The sequence below is a fragment of the Mirounga angustirostris genome, unplaced genomic scaffold (assembly GCF_029215605.1).
Source record: "Mirounga angustirostris isolate CCGP_5_RB_7025 unplaced genomic scaffold, mMirAng1.0.hap1 SCAF_7, whole genome shotgun sequence".
NCBI classification, from domain to species: domain Eukaryota; kingdom Metazoa; phylum Chordata; class Mammalia; order Carnivora; family Phocidae; genus Mirounga; species Mirounga angustirostris.
The window spans coordinates 68,605,979-68,621,680 of NW_026991715.1; the positions used below are offsets into that span (position 1 = coordinate 68,605,979).

Sequence of the window (15,702 nt, forward strand, 5' to 3'; positions counted from 1 at the left end):
TTTAATGGTAGAACTAAGACTAGAGTCCAAAGTCCAGGATTCTTTGCACTGTAGCTTCAAACCACAGGAGAGTCTCTAACAATACAGATACCAGGATCTCTCCCACAGATACTCCAGATTCAGCAATTCCAGGCATGGACTCAGGAATCTACATTTTAATAAAACTCCAGGTGATTCTGATACAGAACTTCTGCTTTAATAAGCACTGCATTGGATCATGCTATGTTTCCAGAAAATAACTTGAGAGCAATTTCAAAACAACACACCAACATGTTTAAACTGCAGAAGAATTTTGAACTAATGTCGGGACTCCGGGGGTGAAAATGCAGGCTGGGGAAGGGATGAGATCTTTGTGCAGGCCAGTGCTGGCTAGGCACACAGAGGAGACATTTAGGTTATACAGGGTTCCTTCAATGGCTTGGACAATGTCTGCTGATTACTACTGTTAGCTCATACAAGAAATCCCAGGAACATTTGCCCTGGAATTCTTCTTATCCTTTTTTTTTTTTTTTAATAAAAACTGGACTCAAAATGTCTTAAATTAGGAAAGAATTCAGCATCAAATGTTTCTTTTTTGCCCTTATATGGATTTTTCTGAAAGCTCTGTCTAAAATACCATATTCTTTCTATGTCGTATTTATTGTGAACAAAGGCAACAGGATTCTGCCCTTGGATGGCTTTCAGGGGAAGAGACAGAACAAAACAACAAAACACTTTATGTTTCTTTTCAACGGCACAGATTTTTATCATGTTAGGGTCAGGGTTGAGTTCAAAATGTTGCTCATTTGGGAGTGAAGAATTTCTGTTTCTCAGATGATATGAAAAATCATAGAGTCAACAAAGTAGAGGAAAACGCAGCTACTTTGCAATGATCGTAAATTGAAAAACTGTACAGATTTCATTATATTTGAGTGAACATTTAAGCGTGAATACTTATCTTAAATTCATCGCTAAACCCTGAAGTGGAGGCTTATGACTCTGGCAGGCAGGATTTGTTTGGAAGCCTGGTTTTCAACATAGGCATCTCTGTTTATTGGGAGCCAGTATGGGATTCCCCCTCAGGGACATGGAAAGTGGCAGGAAGTGACCTTTCAATTGGGCCATTGTCTAAGGAAATGTTCCAATCATCGTCCCCCCAGCCTAGTTGGATTCACATAATCGACACATTTGTGCAGGAAGGAGGGAGCCCCAGTCTAGGCCAGTCCCCTCCAAACAGCCCTTCCTCATTGGTTATTCCCGTTTGCCTAGCATTTGTCTAGCTTTGGGAAATCTCTGTGATTCAGCACTTAATGAATGGTTATTCCTGTTTCCCAAATCACTCACTCAACTTGTAGCATGCCTAAGACTCTTACTATTATAAGGCAGGGACATTTGCCATCTATGGCCTGTGCCGTCTCTTAATCGATTCTTTAATTTTAATAAACATGTGCATTTTCTCCTAGGTAGAATATATGTTTCTGGAGGATATACATTGTTCTTATAATTTTGAAATGGTTTTTATTTTTATTTTTTAAATTAATTTTTAAATTTTAATTCCAGGATAGTTAACATACAGTATAATATCAGTTTCAGGTGTACAATATAGTGATTCAGCAATTCTGTATATCATTACTCAGTGCTCGTCATAAGTGTGCTCTTAATCTCCTTCACCTATTTCACCCATCCCCCCACCTCCCCTCTGATATCTTTATTTTAAATGGGTGTCCTCAGTTAAAGTTATGTTTTTTTCAACAAAATATTTTTTACTTGAAGCATACTTCAGAATACATGGTTCTAAAAGATACACATAAAGCCTTCCATCCAAGAAAGGTAGGATACACACTTTCTTTAAGTACACACAGAAGAATCCCCTGGTTAAATCACATAAAAAGAGACATAACAAATATTACAAATTTAAGAAGACTGAAATCATACCAAGTATATTTCTTTTTTATTTATTTTTTTTTTTATTTAAAGATTTTTTTTTTTTTTTTATTCATGAGAGACAGAGCGAGAGAGAAAGGCAGAGGGAGAAGCAGGCTCCCAAGGAGCAGGGAGCCCGATGCGGGGCTCGATCCCAGGACCCTGGGATCATGACCTGAGCCGAAGGCAGTCGCTTAACCGACTGAGCCACCCAGGCGCCCATACCAAGTATATTTCTAACCATAATGATATAAAACTAAGGTCAACAATAAAAGAGTTGGAAGATCTGCAATGTAAATATTAAATATTTAATGTAAATATTAAACAACACTCTACTGCACAAGCAGTGGGCCAAATAAGAAAGCAAACGGCAAATTAAAATATGTCTCTATGGCCATACCACCCTGAACGTGCCCAATCTCATCTGAAATGGTTTTTAATTCAGAGCTTCATACACAGTGGTCCCTCAACAAATTAACAAGTAAATACATTTGCAGTGTTAGTGATTATAATCAATGTCTTCCTTTTCCCTCTGCCTTATTATCCAGGAGGCCTTTTAAGAGACTTGTCCTTGAAATGAGATCTGGTGTCAGCCTTGTGTCTTTCCTTCGGGCATAAGTGCCATGATATACCTTATACATGTAGTCATCTGTCACAAGATGGAGAGACAGCCATCCTATAATCTGTCACCAAAGGGCCAGAGCTGCTGGTCAAAATTATGAAGACGGCAAGATTTATTTTGAGTATCTTCTAACACTTCTGCCCAAGGTTGTTGACTCCCTCTAGGTGGCCACTGCTTTACCAGGATAAAACCTTACTGTGTTTACCAAAATACTCACCAATTAGGAATGCACCTCATCCAAAATTTTCCTTACCTGTCCTTTGTCAAAATTTACCTGTACTATATTTCAAATGCCCTCTTATCTTGCTGTCTGCTAGGTGACAGTGCTCAGGAATGGATGAATGAAATAAATGAATCTTTGTTAATGTAAGAACTAGCCAATACGCTATCCTTCTCAAGAATCAAAATGCCTTAACTCTACTCCACATCATATGTCAAAAAGAAAATGAAAACAACAATGGGATAACACACACACCTACTAGAATGGCCAAAATCCAGAACATTGACAACACCAAATGCTGGTGAGGATGTGGAGCAATAGGAACTCTCATTCATTGTTGGTGGGAAAGTGAAATGGTATAGTCACTTAGGAAGACAAGTTGTCAGTTTCTTCAAAACTAAACATACTCTCACCATATGATCCAGCAGTTGTGCTGCTTGGTAATTACCCAAAAGAGTTAAAAACTTACATCCATACAAAAACCTGCCCATGGAGGCTGGAAGCAACCAAGGTGTCCTTGAGGAGGTAAATAAACTGTGGTTCATCCAGACAATAAAATATTATTCAGCTCTAAAAAGAAATGAGCTGCCAATATCATTCCAATGGAGGAAAATCAAATGCATATTACTAATGAAAGAAGGCATTCTGAAAAGCTATATATTATATGACTCAAGTTCTGTGACATTCTGGAAAAGGTAAAACTATGGAGACAGTAAAAAAGATCAGTGGTTGCCAGGGTCTGGTGGGAGGGAATAGGGAGAGCACAGAAGAGTTTTAGGGCATTGAGACTACTCTGTATGATACTATAATGGTGGATATAAGTCATTATACATTTGTCCAAACCCATAGAATGTAGAGCTCCAAGAGTGAATCCTAACGTAAGTTTTGGACTTTGGGTGATTATAATGTGTCAGTGTAGGTTCATCAGTTGTATTAAATGTGCCACTCTGGTGGGGGGTTTGATAATGGGGGAGGCTGTGCAAGTGTGGGGATAAGGGGTGTACAGGAAATCTTTGTACCCTCTGTTCCACATTGCTGAGAACCCACAACTGCTCTAAAAAATGAAATCTATTAAAAAATGCTCTCAGTTTAAAGGCTCTTTAGAAGTCATGCTAAGTATATCAGTCTGTTCTTAAAATCTCTTAAATGCATTCCTTCTTTTCTGTTTGCATGGTTGCTGTCCTGATTTTGGCAAAAGCTTCCAAATTGTTTGTTTGTTTGCTTTTTTTTTTTTTTTTGACTTCTCTCTCAGCAGCCCATCCTATAACCTGTTGCCAAATTAATCTTCTAAAACATCTCTTTTATCATGTCACTCTTTGGCTGAAATTGCCCTCCTTGACCTCCAATGTTTACATTGCCTGGATGGCAGACATAAACATGTAAGCCACCTTTTTTCCTTCTTCATGGAAGACATTAATAATCAATCATGCTTTGTTTCTCTAAGAGCCACTGGCCTCGGAATTCTCAACACAGAGTTCTAATGAACCACTGTCAATTGCTAAGAGATAGTTTTGACGAAACTTCTTTGTCACACTTGGACTACAACAAGAAATCCAGAGTGAAAAGCCCACACCCAGTGAAATCAATGTGAGCTGATTCCACTCTATCTTCCAGTGGATGAAGGTTTGAAATATTTCTGCTCTGCTTTAACAAAATTCAGAACCTAACTGCTAAACATGCTCTATTCTGTCCAGACTCTGGGCCACTGTTTCTGAGCTTATGTAACATGACCAAGGAAATGCAGCTAATATGTAGCAGCACTAAGATTTCTACCTGGCTGTGTGCTGTCTAACCATGGGACCTCTGTACTTTATCACCACAAGTACAGCCTTCTGCCTGGAGATGCTCTCCTTCTTCCAAGACTGATTTGATGACTGCTTTTAGAATTTCAGTGAGTAACATAAAATATTGAAGGAAAGTGATAAATGTCAGGATGCTTCAAAGGAAGAAATGTGATTGGTTTGTCATAAGTTATCAGATGATGCTCAGAGATTGGATTGGTATTTTATCAGTAGAAATATGAAGTAATCACAACTGACTGTAGGGGTATAGTAGAGAAGGGAAGAGAGAATCTTGGAGGATACAGTATGGTAGTTCTGAGGAAAATAAGGGGTAAGAGCTCAAAACCTAGAATAGTCTATCACAGAGGAAAAAAGGAAAAAGGAAAGATGGGTAGGCTGTTTTAAGTGAGAACATGCTAAAGAGAGGGCATAATGAGAAAATGGGTGATGTGAAATGACCTTCTCAGCTTAACTAAAAATAATATAGTTCATCCCACACATCTCCAACACTAATAAAACTGCTGTTCCCTAAACTGTGTTTGCTGAATGGCAGTGGCTAAGAACCCAGAGCGAGGTGGGGAAAGACTGGAAGCCATGAACATTCCCTTTGGTGGGAGAGATCCTTTCAGTTTTAATCCTTAGACATTTGAACTTAAATTTTTAGGCATTTACATTTATGAGAGAAACTTGAGATGAACCAGCAGTTGTCAAATGAATGAGGGCTGGCTTGAACCTCCTAGTTTCATCTTATACCACAAACCCTCAGAAGTCTTCCCATATAGGCTTGGTCCTTGAAACAGATCTTACTGGGGAGGAAAAGGTGAGGACATGCTTCTGCTTCTTCGTGCCCCATAGTTTTAATTAGCCTCAAGTGAATTTCCTTAGAAGTCAATGGAGGCTCCATGTCCCAGTAGGGACAAGGGAAGTGTGTGAAACAAGATGAGAGGTGGGACCATTATTCCCAGAACTCTTCTGACTTCTTTTTAGACCCTGGTCAAGGATAGAGCTGTTTGTTGCAATAAAATATCCAGTAGCAGGAAGTTGAAAAGGAGGTTATACTAAAAAAAGACCCCCCCCCAAACAAAACAAAACAGAACAAAAACCCATACTAATTTTAGCTCCATTCAAAATCTAGGGGGAAAAAAATCAATGTTTACAAAATTAAGATTAATGGGCTGCCAAAATTCAACTCATTAGTTAGCAACAATGTAGTGATGAAGTTTGTGCTGGTTGGATTTAAAGAAAATTAAAACTGTATCATTGGGAATGCCTGTTCCCTTGCATTTGGCTTAATGATTATGGACTTTTCTACTGAAAGTTCTGGTAGCCAAGGAGTGAGTCTAAAAATTCCTTCCTAAGAGTTTACTCACTCCACTTGACATGGAGGGGGTCTTGTCAGGATATGTTGAGTGCTGACGATCATGGTTATTACAGCTTAAAAGCTTTTGCAGATATTGATCTAGACATTAGAATGACCCTCCTTGCGTAGATAAAATACTCCCAGAGACTTGAAGGAAGTATACCAGGAAAAGGTAAACACTGAGACTTCTTTTCTTTTTGACAAAGAGGGAACTCTTTTCCTCCTTCCAGGAAATGATGTGTTGAGCTGACAGCTCTGGAAGCCCATAGGGTGGGTGGACTGGTTGGGTGTGCCTGTGTATAAAGGTCTTGCCTTATACAATATCTCTGTGCTGGACGTGGGCATATGGCAGGCTGGCTGCGGGGGGGGGGGTGCTGATAATTGGAGAACATAATGAGAGGACTGAGCCTGTTTATAATGCTAAGCTGAGATAACACAGGCAGAAATTCCTAGCTCAATATCTGGCACAAAATAAGGAGTAAAAATGTCCATTCGGTGTTTCTATTGTTGTAGTCACGTTTATTTATTTTTGTTCAACTTTTAGAGTTGCTTTTTTGCTTCATCAGGGAATCTGAATTTAACCTTCTGACTGGTGATCAATGCATCAGAAAAAATGATATTTTATTTCATGTAGGTCTTATAACTAGCATTGGCATGCAAGAGCTCTCTGATTTCAGAAAAGAGTGGTAAACGTTTGTCTTTGAAAATTCTCTTAGAGTTCTATGAAATGTAAATCTGGGTTTCCTTGAGTCTGATTCCTCTGTCTCTGATATTTGGACAGAAGTTAGCAGTTATAGCAGTTGGTCTTCAAAGGAGCAAATGGGAGAGTACATTTTGTCATAGAATCTTTATAGATGGAAGGGGCCTTTAGAATCCTCTGGCTTAATCATGTTCACGTGAAGAAACTGTTTTCTCCAAAGTCACAAAACTAGTTAATAGCAGAGAAGGGATTAGAAGCCAGCTCCTTTGATTTCTGGGCCAATATTCCTTTTCCTTAATAGAAGATTAGAGATTTTTTATTTCTTGTCTAAGTCTTCTGAACAGCCTTTTGAGGCTATGTAAACTGTGAGCTGGATAAAACCTAAGTTTTCCTGAAGGGACACCTGTCCTTACAAGGTGGTGGGAGAGAGGTCAGTAGGATTGTGTTTTTATTGCAGTCTTTCCGGGCCCACTTGCCCACTGTCACAGGCTAGCCCAGAAGGATGGACAGGATTAATGGATCTATAGTTAGTCCCTCCCTGGGCCGTCATAAAACCGCAGGTGCAGTTTTCCTTTTACTGCAGACTACCAAGAGACTGCTTCAAGTGAAAACACATTCTCTTGAGTAGTTAGGGAAGATGGAGAGGGCAGCTTAAGATTCCAGGGAGCAGAATGAGAGTTCTCTGAGTGGAGTCTGGCAAGACTGCTGTCTTTGCCCATCCTCAGTCTGCCCACGCTTCTGAGAATGCTAAATGCAGGATGCAAAAGAAAGACTATTCCCTGCACTTATCCCCCAGTGTATGTTCACACACGTTAGGGAGGAGAGAGTGATGCTGGTCTCATGAAGTTTCTATATCTTAAATAGAGATTGGAGGGTTTAGCTGGGAGAGAATGAAGAACACATTAATGGAATAGGGGAAGAGAATAAATAAGAACTAGAGCTAAAAATAATTTCAGGTTTTTAATCATGATAAAGCTGATTAATTTAAAAGAAGTTAAAAGTGCAGATAAGATCCTGGGTAGCTACATTATCACAGAATCTTTGAGACCACAGTTTCCAGTCACTAGATGTTACCAGAAGAGTTAATTAGCCCAAACTCTGGCTGCTAGTTCTTTAGCTGTCTTCAACTTGAAGTTTTTTTTTTTTTTTTTTTAAATAAGTTTTAAAGCTAATTAGGATACACCTGGGATTCATGGCTAAAGCCAGTAGAGTTTCCCCTGGGGGTTACTTTTTATATACAAAATTTTAAAAAAGGAAAAATGTCAGATGAAAAACATAATCTTTAGATTCACACACAAAAAATGGCATAACCATTTCAACTCAGCAGACCACAAGGCCAAACAAGCTTTGGCTAGAATTGAATGCTGTGTGCTTCTGTTCAGAGAAGAGGATGCTTCCCAGATGTGTCTGGGGTCTACCTGCCTCACTCTTATTTATCATTAGCTCTAACACAGGATGTGGTGCCGCTGGCTGGTAATCTGGAAATGGCCTGTTTATTTTTACAGATCTGTAGAAGAGACTCAATAGCTGTAAAGGATGGAAGGGTGCAAAGCAGCTTGGAACTCACAACAAAAGGAAACCAGGACAAAAAATTTAGATAAAACAACTTGTGACCATGGGATCTGCTCCTTGTGTCTACTGAACAGAGGTGCCAAATGGATTTCTAGTTTCAAAGAAAAGCCAGTTCTTCCTCCCCACCTTGCAGCACATGATTGTTGAACATCCAGACACTTTTTTTTTTTTTTTTTTTTTTTTTAAGTTCAGGGAACCTTAATATTCTTCCCAATGTTAGGATTGGTTCCTTTATGAGTTTCATAAAGAAGAGAAACTTCCCCCAGAGCTGCATAGGCTGGTGGTTCTCTGTATTTACCTGGGCTTTCTGGATAACGTCCCTTATATTAAAGCCCCATAACAGGCTGGAGAAAGAGGTTTCTGCAAATGCTCAGTGGGGACAGTGTTACTGCTCAGTTCCTGCTTCTGTTGAAAAGTTACCGTGCAGGTGACAATCTTCTGTTCTCTCTCCTGAGAAGAGATATGCCTGAGGTGAGTCTAGGCCCTCCATGGGACTTCCTTTCTGCTCTCTCTCAGATGCAGAAGCTGATTTCCAGTTGACTACTCTTGAACACTAAAACTTGCAAACTGTCAATTAGTACTTTCATCTAACAGAGTCAGCGGCTGAGGAAATTTGGGAGAAATGCTTTATGTTTGTCCTATATTCAGGAAATGAACAAACAAATAAGCTCCAATGCCCACCACCTAGAGAAACATAAAATGAAGAATACCGATGGGCATAGAGAACTAAGAATTGGGGCTTGTGAGTGAAAGAATAAGAACTTGGGTCTCTTCTAGTTTCATGATCTTTCCATACCCCACAAGGTACCACGTGGCCTCCCGTGTTGCTATGCGGGAGTCAGGAAGGAAAACCCTAGGCAATGTGGGACGGTGGTGTCCTGTTGAAAGCTTTGCCTTGTGTAAGCACATGTGGCTCATATATAGTTGACTTTCTCCAAGGGAGAGTTTGGGGAAGCCAGGGTGTATTTATCAGCTCTGTCTTTTCCTCCCTTGCCTTCCTGTCCCCAGAACCAGGGTATGTGGTTGCTCCCTGGCACAGGAAATGCTTGGATATGGGGGACCACCCAGGCTGCACGCCCGTGACCACTGCAGAAGTCAGCACAGCAGCGGCAGGGAGAATGGGCTGGCTTTGAAGTTCAGGGATGGGAGGACCAGGGCTATTTCTGGGTTGGCCTGAGGTAGCTCACACTTTGTGTAACCCTGACCCCCGGTATCTGCAAACAGGGAGACACCATACTACATTGATTGCATCAAAAGAAATTAAAAAACTGCAAGTCAAAAAATAATCTTTCATGTGGGTGTGTAGCAGTTCTGCTGTTGGTGGAGGTGATGATGGTGGCAGAGGGTAGGGAGTTAGTCATCGATCGCGTGTTTGTGAACATTAGACCTCTGTACCATCTGAAGGTGAGCAATGTATGTCCCAATCTGACACCTCAGAAATGCTGGCCAGTCTTCACATGATGCAGCAATGTGAAGCTTTCTACATTTCCAAAAGTGAGTCAGGACATCTGCCTCAAAGTGTAGCTAAAGGACATCGTGTGGACCTGCGGCAATTTTAATGTAATTGACAGAATCAAGTTCCGACCATTTGCTAACCTCGTGACCTTGGGAAAATCCTAACTTCCCTGCCTCAATTCCCTATCTGTAAAATGGAGCTAATGCTACCTACGTCAGCAGGTTCTTGTGAGGATTAAATGACATATTGCGTGTAAAGCCCTAAACATGATGACTAGCTTGTACAACTAATCAAGAAATGCTGATTCTTATTACTAGTTAGGCAGGTGGCTTTAGTATTATATGAAGCTTTTTGTGAGAGTGACTCTTAATATGTGGAAGTCATTGGAAGTCCAGCCAAGCTTGAGACCGACCAAAGGGATATGGTTTGGCTCCATTATCTAAGCTTTGAGCCAAGCCGTCAAAAAGGATTGAACACATATTAGAAGAAAAAATATATTAAGTGATGAGTGGGTGTGACTGAGACCATAAAGAATCAATGCCACAATATTATTATTGGTTTGGCTCTTCGTCATCTATAAACATTGAGCCGGTTTGAGTGGTTTGGTTTCAGACTCATTGACAGATTTTCATTTTACTTTTAAAATCTTGAGCATATTAGGGAAAGGATTTATACATTTTTATGCTCTATTTTAAAATGTCACTATGCATGGCTCATGCATACATCTCTATCTTTGTCTTGTACTTTGTAAAGCATCTCCAGGTTTTTGATTTAATAAGCATTGTGCTTTTCAGCTCAGATTCAGTTTGAGATTGAATTAGATGACAAATAATGAAGTGGTTTGATTTATCACATTGTTTCAGGAACTTAGAGAGTGGAAGATTTGCCCCCATTCTTCTTTCTGTTTCCAGGATCTGTGCTCCCTGAGGTTAGTGGTGACCATGAGCAAAGATGTCTTCTGTCCTCATTTGGGTTAAGACACATGATATTCCCATGAAGGAAATCCCAAGACATTCCTTTGGGAAGAAGCATTGTGTTTGTGTTACTTAGAACTTGAACCTATTTTAGGGCTGTGCCTGTCTTCTTTGGGCCAATAAGTCAGAAGCCAGTTAGGAAAAAGAGAAGTAACAATGATCTAGACCTTGTAGGAAACTGAGGCAGTACCTCTGATCAATAATGCAGTCGAACAGGGTGGAGAGGGAAAAGAAAAGGAAGGCCTAGTAGCACATTGAGAAATTTTGGAAAAAAAGATATATGAATATTTCCCTAGAATATTTACTTTTCTTTTTAATGCCTTTAGTCAATTTTCTCCAGTTTTTACTCCTTATCCTTTGCTATCCAGAGGGTTTATACTTTACGTCTGTGAATTGATTTTTGTGAGGGCAGCATCTATTTATATTTGTGTTTGTTTAGTGCCAAAGTTCAATACCTGGTATTTACTGAACTTTGTAATAACTTACTGGGTATGAGAACTTTTTGACTAATTACAAATAAGTACTCTCTGAGTTATTGTGGGAGTTTGTTCATACCCTGCCCCTCAGTCCTTGAATTCTGAACAGATGAAAACAACTTAGGTGTTCACAATTCTTTGTTTCCTCAACTCATTATTCTCAACATGCTTTAAAATCATTCTTTACAAGCATAAAGCTTATCTAGCCATCTTTTTCCTTTCGTAAGATTTACAGTTTTCTTCTAATCTTTTTTAAATTTTATTTTTAGAGGTGATTTAACATATAAGATAACTTGTAAGTATCAGGCCAACTCATTTGTCTTGTTTCAGTTCAGAAAAATGCTAGCACCAAGTTCTCTTGCTGCCAAAGCATAGATTTCATGCTGTTCATAGTCGTTCCTACCAAGGGGACAATATGCACTCAATTGCCAACACTCCATTGGGACTCTGACAAAGGAATTTTATTATGCCCACTTTCAGTTGGATGCAGTGAAACCCTTGCCAGGGGCACAGCAGTGGCTACTGCTCGTGCCCCAGAATTGCTGTGTGGTCAGGTCAGGGCTTTTTTCTTCATACTCTCTGGGTCAGACTTTCTTGTGGGTTTGTGTGTGGGAGGCAAGGCAGACACTATGTGTCAAGGACAGGCCCTCTGCCTCTTGTGTAGGGAAATTACTACCACATGAAGGTAGGGCAGGAAGCCAGGGGCTGTCCCAAAGCCTTCGCCTTTGGATAATTTGCCTCCTCTCCTGTGAACAAGAGCACTTATGCTGGGGCTAGAGAATTGTGTTCCTGGAACATGAGCTCCCTACTGCCAGCCTCTCACAAGTTGAAAGCCAAGCATCTTTGGATGCCACATTGTCATGTATTATTACCAGACTGCCTAAAGGACTTCAACCATCGAAAAGGTCACCTAAATTAGCTGTGTGTTTAAGGTGACCAATCTAAGTTAGGAGTAACTGTTTCCATCAAATCTAATCATCCCTTCTTGGGGACACAGAATCATCTTAGGAGGAACTGTAGCTAATACTACAAATTCAGTGTGAATTGAAAAGAACTCAGAAGTGGCTGTGAGTGTCCTTCAAAGGATGGTAAAAGTATAAATTCATGTCAAAAATACCCCATGCATGTTGTGAAGACTGACCACATCAGAGATCTTTGATTCCACTTTCAAACTCACCAACTATTTATTTATGAAAATAATCACCCCATTGGTTGAAAATCACAACTTTTAGTTTGGGAATTTAAGAGTCATCTGATGAGAGTGAAAAGAATCTCTTTAGAAAAGAAATCAGGGAAGGTGTCTGGGTGGCTCAGTTGGTTAAGCATCTGAGTCTTGATTTTGGCTCAGGTTATGATCTCAGGGTTGTGGGATTGAGCGCATCAGACTCTGGCTCCGGGGGGGGGGAGTCTGCTTGAGATTCTCTTCCTCTCCCTTTGCCCCTCCCCCCACTAGTGTGCGCTCTTTTTCTCTCTCTCAAATAAATAAATCTTAAAAAAAAAAAGAAAAGAAATCAGGCAGTTTTCATTGTCTTTGTGACCAATGCTTCCATCCTTAGGTGATTTGATTTTAAAAAGATAAAGGAGCAACAATAATCAGAAAGACTGCATTACTAGAAGCATCTTGAAATTAAGAGGGAGCTATGTAGGGGATTTCTGCTGCTACTAGAAAATAATTTCCTCTGCCTTTGCATTATTCATCTCATGTAAATTTTGATAAAGTTCATCACTGTGATTATTATTTCATTTACCACATTTTATATGTTTATAGCACAATTTCCACAGTAGGATCTTTTTTCTTTCCAGATTAACATAAATGTGTGTATTCTGGATGGCAAAAGGAACCTTTTTAGAAGCAGGTATTTGACACACATCACCCTATCTCACTGCATTCAGAACTTACTGCAATATGACCATCTCTACCATGAGTTCTAGACGTGGGCTTTTTAGGCCATAATATTTATGCACCATGTACGTATGCACCTACAACAGTTACACATACTGCAAACACCAGCTAGTATACAGTTGATTTAATATGCTCACAACTACCCTGTGAGATGGGAATATGAATCCTAAATTTTGTGACTGAGATTCTTGGGTTCATTGACTTCCTCAAATTTACACAATTGCTAGAATGGAAGGGCCAGGATTCCAAACCAGGGTTTTCTGATGGGAGAATCCGTGTTCTTTTTACAATCACATTCAATGCAGGGAATTCAGCCTCCTTGAAAGAAATCCTGGACTTAGAAGCGACCAAAATGAGGATAAGCCTAGTTAGGAGGACTTTGTGTGACAGTATCCTGAAACTCCTCTGTGAGCCCCCTTGGAACTCTCCTGACTGGATTGATTTTATAGATTCATTCAACTTCAGCATTGGGAAGAGGCTTAAAGGTCATCCAGCCCAACTCCCAGGAGGCTTGTACTGGATGCTGTCTAGGTTCTCTTGAGGCAGGCAGTCCATTCTTTCTCAGGACAGCACAAACTCATAGGGAGTTCTTTATATTCAGCCAGAAGAAGCTACAGAATAAGCCTAATCCATCTTCTGCATAACAGTCCTTCAGATATTTGAAGGGAATTCCAAATTCCCTCTATTTTTTTTCTAAGCAGTCCCAGTGCTTCCAACTGCACTGTGTAGAATATGGTTGTATTTCTTTTTTGACCCTATATTCTCTTCCCTGAGTACTGTGCAGTCTTTTAAGGTAGCATTAAGAACTAAGCACAATGCATCAGGACTGATTTAACCAGTGCAGACTGGATTAGGACTGTCATCTAGGAATTTTACATTTGCCAGCCACACAAAGTGTTGCGATTTAATTCTAACTGAGCATCCTTCACAATATCCCCTCATCCCAAGAGATGTGGGTCTCAGTCTCTGTCCAAACTCAAGAATTCTGAAATCTTGCCATAGATTTAGGAAAGAACCCTTAGAAAAGTGAGTCAAAGTGCACATATTTGTTTCCAGGAAAACAGGCAAGGAGATGGAGAGGCAATTTTTAGCATAGTAGGTATTTGTCATGTACTCTGACTCTCTAAACTTATGCCTGAGTCTTAATGGGGATAAGGTGTGGAGTAACAGGTCAGAAGTAAATGAACAGAAATTGTATTTTCTCTAATGTCTAAGAGATACTAAGAGAAGGCAGTGCTTCTTCTAACTGGCTGTGATTCCAATGTAAGGGTCAGTGATTTTGCTCATCTGTTAGTTCTTACAGTACCCTGAGACATAATTCACCATGGCCAGAATGGATTTGCTGTACATAGGAGTCATCCTTCTAACCTGCCATGTCCATAGGTATGTGAGGATCTAGGATGAAACTGAGAGAATTATATCCTGCTGATTCATACTCAGAAGGTGGGGAATATATTATTTGTGTCTTTTAGTGTGCATGTGTGGTTATTATAGGCACACAATGAATCTTCTGTTTCTTTTGTGAATATGTAAGATGATATAGAATGATTTTCAAAAGTATAAATTGAATACACAAATAGTATATTATGTTCCATTTCAATTGGTAGAATAGGTATAAAATTTGTATGAAAATATAATCAGATATTTGTTGCTTTCAGTTTAGATACTCCTAATAGACAGCTATAGGATATTCAGCACTCTCTGAATCAGATTTGAATTAGTAGACCTAGTTTGTAAAACCCCCTCTTCCATGTTCATCAAGCATATCGTTGTATTTAAATTTCTACTACATTTAAAGGTAAAACAAATCATATTTTCATTTTAAAGGATTGTTTAAATCTTTATGATACCATGCATATTTCAATAATTTAAGAATAAATGGAAGAAAAAGTCTTAAAAGTAAAGTGCTTTAAGACATCTGAATTTGAGATGTAAACATTTTGTCACCTACTTATATGTGTGTGTGTGTGTGTAAACTTGATCTCTTCAAAGCTGTGTTAGAGATGAGATAGGAAAGGAAGGCATACAAGCATCTGTTTTGCATTGACAAATTTCAACAGGCATTTTATGTGAAGGTGAAATAATTTGGCCCATTAAAAAAAACTGATATGTTTCTATCCTGAAAAAAGCCTGCAATATTTCCATATCTGGACTTGCCAAAAACGCCCATATTTACCACCTTCTCAACATAAATCAAACCATATATTCTGTGCACAAGCACCCATGAACAGAAAGATTCTGAAAGAGAAAATTCTTGGAAGACACAGAACAAAGAAAGAGAAGAGGAGTCCTTTAACCGTAGAGCTGTAATTTATTAAGTGTCTTTAGAATTCATGTAAGGGACCTCTCTCTTTTTATTCTTCTCTTGTAGGTCTCTAAGTCCACTGATGACAGGAAAATCTTCAGTGGTTCCAGAGACAAGCTGCTGGAAATCCTGCACATTTATCTTCTAGAAGGAAGTGAGCTGATTAGGATAGTGGTCCCTTCAGAAAGAACCTCCCCCGCAAAACTTTAAAGGACTCCAAATTAAGCCATGTCCATTTCTGGGACCCTAAAGTGGCTCATGAAAGTCAAGGACTACTTGCTTAATACTAGGTGATTTCAAAAGCCTTAAGATTCTAAGGGGAGAGTGAGGATGGGGAAGGTGATGGTGAATAAATTGGAGAACCTACCAAATAACAGGGTGTCTCTTTATTCCAAGCATCATTTTCTATCTCACATTGTGTCTTTCAATTA

At 39.5% G+C, this 15,702-nt stretch overlaps 1 long non-coding RNA gene across 4 annotated transcripts in view; it reads left to right on the forward strand.

Moving 5' to 3' along the window:
- LOC123859873 (uncharacterized) overlaps nucleotides 1-15,702 on the forward strand; it is a 132,645-nt gene extending 116,943 nt beyond the window's left edge. For all 4 annotated transcript variants that reach the window (XR_010413129.1, XR_010413130.1, XR_010413131.1 and 1 more), the window contains 5 exons: nucleotides 4,189-4,635; nucleotides 8,091-8,233; nucleotides 8,490-8,628; nucleotides 14,261-14,349; nucleotides 15,338-15,702. This is a non-coding gene — a long non-coding RNA (uncharacterized LOC123859873). The remainder of the gene's footprint in view (nucleotides 1-4,188; nucleotides 4,636-8,090; nucleotides 8,234-8,489; nucleotides 8,629-14,260; nucleotides 14,350-15,337) is intronic.